The sequence below is a fragment of the Lepisosteus platostomus genome, chromosome 18 (assembly GCF_059453375.1).
Source record: "Lepisosteus platostomus isolate fLepPlt1 chromosome 18, fLepPlt1.hap1, whole genome shotgun sequence".
Lineage (NCBI taxonomy): Eukaryota > Metazoa > Chordata > Actinopteri > Semionotiformes > Lepisosteidae > Lepisosteus > Lepisosteus platostomus.
Window position 1 is genome coordinate 9,837,364 of NC_142628.1, and position 9,946 is coordinate 9,847,309.

Below are 9,946 nucleotides of genomic sequence, written 5' to 3' on the forward strand. Positions count from 1 at the left end.
CTCTGGGTGTGCCAGTCTCCTCCCACCTCTCAAGGTGTCCTGTCCAGTCGGACAGTCCTGTCCATGCATGCTCAGTCCTGCCTGGTGCCTTGAGATTCTGGGACAGGCTCTGGCTTCCTGAGGTCCTGACTAGCTTTCAAGTCATGCATGGAACTGAACATTTGGACTCAAGAATAACTTATAAAGACACCCGTAGCCCATGTAACTGTATAATCAAAAGGTATGTTTAAAACAACAACTGCTGTGACCAAAAATCAATAGTGATATGTATGAAAACAAATATGATTTATTATATATTATTAGATTATATACAATTATTATATTAGTGTCAAAAATGAAGCCTTTAAAGGCTCTGTGTTGTTGCTTGGAACAGTGGCTCCCTATCCTGGTTCTGAAGGCCACATACCTGCTGGTTGTCATTCCCCATGAGTACCTTACTGAGCAGAAGCCTCAGTTGAACTAATGAACTGCTGAATGAGAATAGTTACAGGGTCTTTTTTTCTACCCCAAAACGAGTAGTTCATCTTACTTACAAATCACAAGTTTTAGTGAAAAGGCAAAGTCCAATGAGTTTCAAAGCTGAAAACTGTCGAAGTGTTTAAATTATTCACATGACGAAGTCAGTGAGGGGTTCAGTTCTGTGCTCAGCTTGTGTGTGACCCTCCAGGATCACGACTGGAAACAGAGGTTCTCAACAGTGAGAACCTGGGGCTGCTTTGTCATTCCAGCTGGGAATCTAATCACATCTAATCTGATCAGTTTGCTTGTTGAGAGATTTTCTTCACTCAGGCCCTGGGTTCAAAACTGATCTATCTGAAATACGTTATTTCCAACAGCTTCAGCATGAATAATTTATTGCAGCCTTTGCTGAGGTTGCTAATTTAGAATTTGCTCCCCTAATTCTGACTCTTAATAGCCAATGTATGATGAACAGACACAGGTGGGACAGACAATGTATCGGACACTTGAAAGTAAATTTAAAACTTGGTCTCGGATAGAAAACTGAAATCAATTAACCCATGATTAACAACTTGGTTGGAGTTAAAACCACAGAATGGAGCCTAGGGCCAGGACTGAGAACTCCTATCTTAACACTTGTGTCCTGGATGTCTAGGGTCCTAGAATACAGCATGTGAGTAGCATGTTAATTCCTCTGGCTTTTACGTTCTACAGTTAGTAGGTTAAGGGTAGGATGAAAAGGAGACAGCTATTACTGTGGTATAGTAGTTCTACAGAACATACTAACTATTAAATGCAATTCTCACTACATGTTTCACACTGCCATTAAATTAACACATTTAGATTTACATGTGAATACCATGTACTAAAATACATGTATTAATTCAATGGCAGAACACACCAGGGCTCTTCTTGAGTTTTAAAGGCTGGAAATTCAGAAGTGGTTCTTAAAAATGTTGGGGTAAAAAAAGCCAAAATGTGAGTAAAGCCCTCTCCTGGAAGATAAACTCTTTGAAAGAATGCAATGTTTTGAAGAGCTCTGGGGCTTAAGGTAACTTTTGAGGAAGACCATTGGACAATGTAAATGTAAAAAAGTGATGAACAAGAATAGGTTAAGTAACTACATACATTATAGATTGTAGCTTATTCTAGAAGACAATAATGGGAATATGCAGATAACATACATTACTCCTAATGTTTATTCAGCTTTTATTGAATGTTTTGTTTTGTATTAAGATAGTGTTGGGACCATTAGCTGATATTGTTTTATTCCTCACAGTAGTACACCCTGAAGCAAGAGACATTAGTTAGTATCCAGAGAATGAAACGGAGATGAACAGTGAGTCAGCTAAAAACTGTGCTGATGTATCGCACGCATTTTTTTTTTGTCAAATCAAAAATGGCCAAAATGGAAGAACAAAGAAAGAAGAATTGGCGCTTTCCAGGGACATTTTTTTTCCTTTCTTTCATGAGAAAATATTAAGTTTTTGCAAATGTTCATAGAATGTCAGATGCATTTCCTGGGGTTATAGGAAACTCATTTTGTCAAATAATGCCTCTTTACTTCAAACGCTGTCATGATGTTATATGCCAGGAAGTCTTATTAAATTGAGGGGAAAATTCACTGTAAGAGGTTGACTGCAATCTGACTGTTGAAACTCTCTCCATCTTTCTCTGAAATACTGCAGCTGCTGCACCAGAAGACATGATTCAATCCTAACATTGTGGCTAAAATACTATCAGCTCTTCAAAAGCCTAGTAGCAAGAAAAGGGTTTCTGAAAAAAGTGTATCTTCCAGAGTTTTCAGGGTTGTGAGGGTATTCTGCATATACAGTATATATTTAATTGAACGTGATTTTGAAGTTTGAAATCAGTAGACATTTTTTTTCTTAGAGTAACAAAAGCCTTTGCCTAAACTGTAATATACCACATGCCAGGTAAGACAAAAACTTGAAATTTAAATAGGTTTACTGGGTTATTTGCATAAAGGATTATGCCAAACCATGTACTTTATTTTACAGTCCCTATTACTATTACCTGAGGCATGATTTATGTCTTTTATGGAATAGTTTGACTGTCATAAGAACATAAGGTTAGAACTGCTGCCTTAGAGCACCCTGGTGCTGGGCTCAGTTCTAGTATGGAGTGCTTGTCTGTGTGGAGTTTGTGTGTTCCCCAAGCATCTGTGTGGGTTTTCACCAGGTACTCTAGCTTCTTCTCATCTCCAAAAGAAATAAAGACCTCTGTCCATTGTGCCTTTCCATTGCAGTGTTTGTGGCGATTTCACATTGGTGGAGCTGTTCCCATTACAGTATCAACTTGCTAAGTGAGTTTAGAGCAACAGAATCAAATAGTTTCTGCTTCTCTGTGGCCTTTCTGATGTTCTGTTGAGAAAAGGTCTCTGAAAGAGGAGGCCAGGTGTTGTCAAAGTACAAAATACGCATTCATGGTTCTGTTTGTAGTGTCTTATAAATTCTTCCCAGGAACTGTTATTTCTGTTTTTGAGTTCTTACTGTACTGTATAGTGGTCTGGTAAACACAGGGTAGATACAGTATGTGCTTTGATGAATTCTAACAGGCTTTGAGAGTATGTATGATTGTGGCCAGAAACTGTCATTTTGCTTCCAAATAAAACTATAATAGTAACTGATTTCACAATTGCATATTACAGAGCCTTTTTTCCTTTAAGATTACATAATTCATTTTTTTATTGACTCTCCATGGACCATTGAGAAAATCCTTTATACTTGCAGAAATCTGGCAATTCAAACTCTTATACAAGGTCACATACTAAAAAAGAGAGAACAGGAGATGTTGAATCAAACTTATACTTCTGAAGTTTTCCTGAAGAATGCCTACAGTTTATTACCTAACCGATGCGTTTTTGCTACGTTCTGTGACTGTGAGTCATCTCTCTCTGGTCTCTTGCTCAGATTACATCTTGCAGCACAGCGAATAAATAACTTCAACCAGTTCACCACAACTAGAGGTCATAGGGGGTTTAAAGTTTACAGGTCGCTTCATTTATCTGGTCTTAAAAAAGTTCCATTTCGCTATTCTGTAATTCTGTCTTTAGTTCAGTTATCAATCTTTTAATTATGAGATAACAGTGTGTGATGCCTTCTGCGAAAAATATTAAAGTAACAGTGATACATCAAGGAAGGTTTTATTGAATTATACTCTGTGAGGACCACCATGTCTGTCCCATACGTTTTTAATTTCTGTGAGGATGTGAACATCACATGGGTACATGATACTCCCACTGCCATGAAATCTGTCACTGCAGCCTATATATCTCAAGGAATAAGTGAGCTCCATAAAGGATGAACCTTTCCAGCAATGATTGAGGGAGCACTGGAGTTAGGTTTTAAGATAGAAGCCTCCTTGCATTACAGCCACCCTGTTGAGGTGTCAGCCCATAACTCTCCCTCCAAGAAGCACAGCACCCAACTGATGAGAAGCACTTCTTCACTCAATGAAAACTTGTAAAGCAACAATTTGTTCAGTCATCTTCTCAAAATAGACTTCAATGTCAGTTTGAATTTACTGTACCTGAATCGCGAAAACAGACCTGTCTATGTCTGGCTCCATAAAAATTAAAAGAAAACAAACGTCTTTAGTTACTAGATTTGCCAGTGAACCCGAAGCTTACCACAGGCTTCCACGTGGTCTGCATTCCTATATTGAGGAATGTAGCCTGGCGAAGTTTAAGTTCGTTCACTGCTGAAGGAGTAGGTGTTAAAATCGTCATGGAACTATTTTAAAATGGCTGAAAGTAATTTATTCTTTGGTGCTAAAGAGGCTTTTATTTGACCCTGCAAGGTAATCCTTTTCTCATTTTGAAATACCATTTACTATTTTAACAAGTGTAATTTGTTTTGTTCTACAAACCTTCTAGTTAAAGTTTTTCAATTCCCCCAGTTTTGTTCAGTTTATTACAGTGATTTTTTTGGTGCTATACTCTTGACACAATTTTTAATTATTCCTGCTCAAGTCTGCTAAAGAATTAAGAAGAGTTAAGCCACATAATGCTGTTTATTATTTTCAGAAAAGGGGCCTACTCCAATGATGCCAGATAAACAGTCCTTCACATACTTCAGTACTTTTCCTATAGTGCTTTTGACATTTCTGCAATCTGCAATACCTCCACAATTATGTTTTGGAAGGTCATGATTTCTTAAAGCTAAGGAGTCATCAGTAGTCTTCCCCATTTGAGTGGTTCACATAGGGAAGACACTCTCTCAATGTGCAAGTTGAGTCTTATGGATCAAATCTCACAAGTTCAATACTGGGTTATTTCACTAGTCAGCTGCGACTGGGGTTTCCCAAACTCAGTGCTCTCTGGTGGATGAGTTGGGATTAGTTGGCCAGTCTGAGCCCCCAGAGAAACTGCTACTTCTCGGGTGTCTGTAGGCACCTCTTACAATTGTCATTAAACCTCATAGAGTGTGCATCAGAGAAACCTCTCTGGACCTCCTTGTTCTCTCTGTGTGGGTACAAAAGGGTGTCATTGCTGTTATTTCAGGTTGCGTACATGATCCAAACTGGGTAGATATAAACAATTTATCAAAGAAAATAAAACTGTAAGACATGGCAAAGTATTATATTAATTGACTGTTGTTACAGTTCCAGAAATTGCTTTATGCTTACCAACTAAAAATTATATAAGGGCATTCAGAAGGTGATAGATAAAAATAGAAAAAAACCCTCTTATTTCCCTTATAGGTTCACATCTCAACAATGAGTGATCTTAGGTAACACTTAGTTAGTCATGTTTTGTGCTGGAGGTACAAGTGGTTCTAGTGAAGTTTTGAAAATTTAGTGTAACTCAGTCACTATAATTAACAGCAGCGAACAAAGTTTTGGCAGGATTCCAATATGACATCCGCTCCAGGATTTGGAAATAAGGTTCCATAGAGTTAAGTGCAGCTAAAAGTACACTAAGCTTTTTCTTTTTTCTGTTTAAGACAAAAGATAATCAGACCACTCCACAATCATTTCTGTTTATTCTATTCTCTTAGTTAAACATTTCACAGCGCTACAAGAAAAAATAAAATAAAGATCAAACAAAGATTAAAAATGAAAAAATAACCATATGTTTGTGGAGGTCAGGGTCATTTATCAAAGAGACAGCAGATGATGAATAAGTGATGTGCTGAACTAGAGGAGTGTCATGGACAGAAAATCTCCAGGAAAGGATATCTCTTCATAGAAAACCAAAGGGCTTGAAAGGAAATGCTAATATGTTCTTTTTTTCGGAGATCTTGAATTGTGATGACCTCTATTATGAAGACACAGATCTCAAACATTGTCCCTTGCTCAGAGCTGCTTAAAGTTTCCTGCTCTTCATATTTGGGGAAAAAAAAACACTTGTAAATAGAACAACACATGGCTTTGAAAAGCATAAATAAAATAGACCGTGATTTTTGACACGGAAAAAACTTATGTCAAGTTGAATAGATCGTCTTGACAAGGACATACACTCATTCTATATGTTCTCTCACATTTACAAACAAGATACAAAAATATACATGACAGGCACATTGTATGATTGTTGTTATTGTTAATAATCAACACATTTTCTGTGTGACTGGAAGACAAGAAACAACAGTTAAAATATTTAAAAGTGTAAACAGATAGAGCACACTTCAGACTATATTTCAAGATTGTATTAAATAAGCTAACGTGCCTGGTACCGGGACTGGAATTTCTGTACTGCTGTTGCCAACACTGTTACAGGATGTCATTTGAAGAAATTTATTGGTATTGCTCAGATAATTTGCTCACATAAACCTACATAACGGTTTATAAACAGAAAGGCAAACATCAGTTGTGAAATGTTAATTGGATTTAGCCCTTTTGATATATTAAAACTTTAATATATTCTTGTCACATTGTTTCATTTTGAATATTTGATATATACTGTATATGTGCGAAAACATAAGCTATTGCTTTTTACATTCTTAGGTGTATTATTAATTTACATGGCTTATACATAGAACTTATATTTGTATGCATTCATAGAGAAGGGATTTTTCCAACCTTGTGTTATCCACTGACAATTATTTAAAATACGGTTGCAGTACGTCAAAGAGACTTTTTGATGTCACATTGTTTAAAGTCTTTTATTTCTTTTCACTATCAAGCTCCTAAAAGTTGCCAATTTATTTGCATTGGACTGCAGCCATGTCTAACCATCTCCCCTCCCACTCGTGCATTTCCAGCAAGATAACAAAAAACTGCCCATGCCATATCAAAAAATGAGGCTAGAGCTGGAAAAGAATGACTCATCCTGGTAGTAGCTTCTTCACCATTTGCATACAGATCACACCAGTGTGCCTGCCATTGTGGCCGTTACCTCAACGGATGGACTGGTGAAAGGCACCTATAATGTAAGAAAACCTAAACGGAAAACCAACAAAGTGTGTGATTTTAAAATGATGGTAAAAGCAAGAAGTTAGAGGTGTCTGCAGCAGGGACTCACCATTCAGAGACTGTACTTCACTATACTGTACCTTTAATGATGATTCTGTCTTATCTTATAAATTACTGAATGAAAACAAAAATATGGATTATTCTGAAAGTATTTGTATTGAGAGCACAGTAGACTGTAGGGCAGTTAACTATATGCATGACACATAAAGTTAAAATGAGTATGTTGCAGTTGTGAACTCGGGAAATCTTACTTTTTGTAAGTGTTTGAAAGTGTTACTTTCTGTGAAATGCTCGTGCATTTTACCTATGTTTTATGTGCTTCTCTATGATTTGTATGATGGTTTCATTCCACGCTTTACCATGTTTGTAACACATTTTTGTAGTGTTTCACTGCTCTGTACTCTGGTTTTACTATAAGGCATAATACAATGAACATTTTAGGACTCGACAAGAGGAAAGCATCTAAGATATAAGCTGAGGAGCATGTGTTTTACAACTGTGTTTTCTTTTGTAATAATGTTGTGTGTCGAGATGAATGTCATGGATGTTTCTAAATACTCTAGGCTGCTGTTTCAAAGCAGTCTGTCGACTGCCTTACACTGAATAATGGTGGAGCTCTCACATTCCTGCATTGCTGACACAAATAACGTTATGTACCGCATGTACAGTACCACTCTGTGCACAGACGGTGCTTTGTTTGTAACTAATATCTTCCCCCAATGTCGTTATGGCTTGTAACATCACACTGATAACAGTAATCCTGCTTTTTACCAAGTCAATCTGGACAGATAAGAGCTGTGAAAACCAGCTTTACATGTGGCTCAATGGATGTGCATCATTAGTTTAACCCAGTGACCCCCAGACCATGCTGCTGTGATTAATGAACTCCCTGGTTTGTATGCTGTCGCCAGGGTGCCGCTGTTTCTGTATTTTCTTGCTGAACTCTGGAAGATAGCCTATGATATAATTGAAGAGATCTGCAGCTTGGCTGATTTAACAAGCCATGTTATACTGTACATTGCTAACTTCGAATCGAAACAGATAACGCTGTTTGCAAATTGTGGAACTGAAAAGTTTTGGTATGAATTGGGGTTCAACATTGTTAAACCTCACAATTTCTTTATACATACTGCATTGTCACCTGACCATGCACCCTGAAGCACTACTGTATGTATATGTGCTTCTAGTTGTTCCGTGATTCATAATGCTGTCACAAAACAAAATGTGTGTATGTTTAATTTATTTACTCAAGAACTTTGTTTCACATGCTGGGCACTATGTACTCGTAATGTTGAGTCTGTGTTGTTACTTCCCCTTTTGGTGAAGAGGAGAGAGCTGGAAAGAGGACAGTAGGAAGGAAGATCAACCAGCTGTGCTGTTGCTGTTGGTGTCTTGCTATATGAATATTTGCAATATTCCTTGCATAATAAAAACATGTTTGCTGTTACGGTATATGTGGATCTCTCCTTCATTAACACCTTACACTATGGTTAAGGGAATACAGACGTTCAAAGGACTTGTTTTCTACCTTTTATGACTCTTGGCATCAATGGCAAAAGGAGGCCATTTAACTTACTGAGGTGATACAATATTTGACAAAAATGACTACAGGCTCCGACTAAGACAAAGTGTGAGGCAGGAAACCTATCTTTTGGTGTCAGGCATGTGCAGGCATTCTGCCCATTCATTGTGATAGTAAAGGCCTCTGAGGTCTCGGTGTACCATTGGTTTGATCCATCATGTTCAAGAAGAGCAGCCGTGCTAGGCTGTTCATTCAGAACACCTTGCAAATGTTGTATCAGGATTCCTGCAGCCTGTTGGCGGGGTCCAGAATCCAGCCAGAATTCTTTGTCTTTTTGAAACTTGGACGGTTTCATGTTTCAGAGAAAAGAGTGAATATAAGTTAAAATGGGATATTAACTTAACAAAAAATAGAAAACCAGTTGGACTCCAGATCCTACAGTCCTGGGCAGCCTTGGATATGAAAGTGAAGCTTGTATTCCATTCCATTCCATTGCTGAGCATAGGATGAAGCCTGCTTGAGCTCCTTTGTTTATTTTTTTATTGGTAAGGCTTGCCCCCACACCAATGTGATAAGAGCTTCATCAAAGGTGCCACTTTCACTTCCAGATCTTCCTTTTCCCACATTCCCCTCACCCTGTGCTGTTTCATCCCGATTAGCAAGAGCAGGCTCATTTTTCAATGCGGTGCCCCAGGTCTCCAGTTCCCATCATGCAGCCTGGGTTGCAGTAGACAGCTGCACGTCTGAATGAGCCAGTGGTATGCTGGTGGTGGACATCCTAAGATCAAAACTACCAGTGGATGCATCTTCTTGAGGCCCTAGTGAGAATTTAATGAGGGGAAAACGTAGGGCAATGTAGGTGCTCTCCAGTTCACTCTCTGTTCCTGCACGGAGATCCTCATCCATCATATTTTATTGACCTTCATAGCCCTTTTAAAGTGCTAGGAGGCTTAGTGGATGGTCCAGCATTCAAAAAACATTTTTTAACTGCAAATGACTCAAATGTGTTTGCACTCAGCTTCTCCCCAGACGGGTAGAATGGATTCCTGTTGAAATGAAAAGCTCTGGCACAACCATCAATTTCAGAAGTTCCCAGAATAGCGATGGAAGTCTGTTCCACTGTTGCGAAATGTGTTCTGTGCGTATTTGATTTCTATTCAATGAATGAGTTATGGACAAAAATACTTGCATGCCTCATGCTACTGGCGCATTGCTGGAGGGCATTGATGAATTTATAAACTGTACTCTGAAAAGAAATTAATTTTAAAATATTGAGGAAGAACATTGTTCTAATTGCTTCATTCACAGCTGCGTGACGGATTACACACAGGTCAACCTTTTATGACCTGCCAGATTATGAGAAAAATGAGGTCAAAGGTTTGCAGATTAAAATCATTGCAGTTCCTGGTCTATCAATGACACAGGAGATTTTTTTTTTCTCCCCTCTGTACTGTAATGATAAGATTTGTTTAGTTTTCTGATGGTTATGGTAATGGTGAAAATGTATGCTTTAATCACATAGGTGTGAAT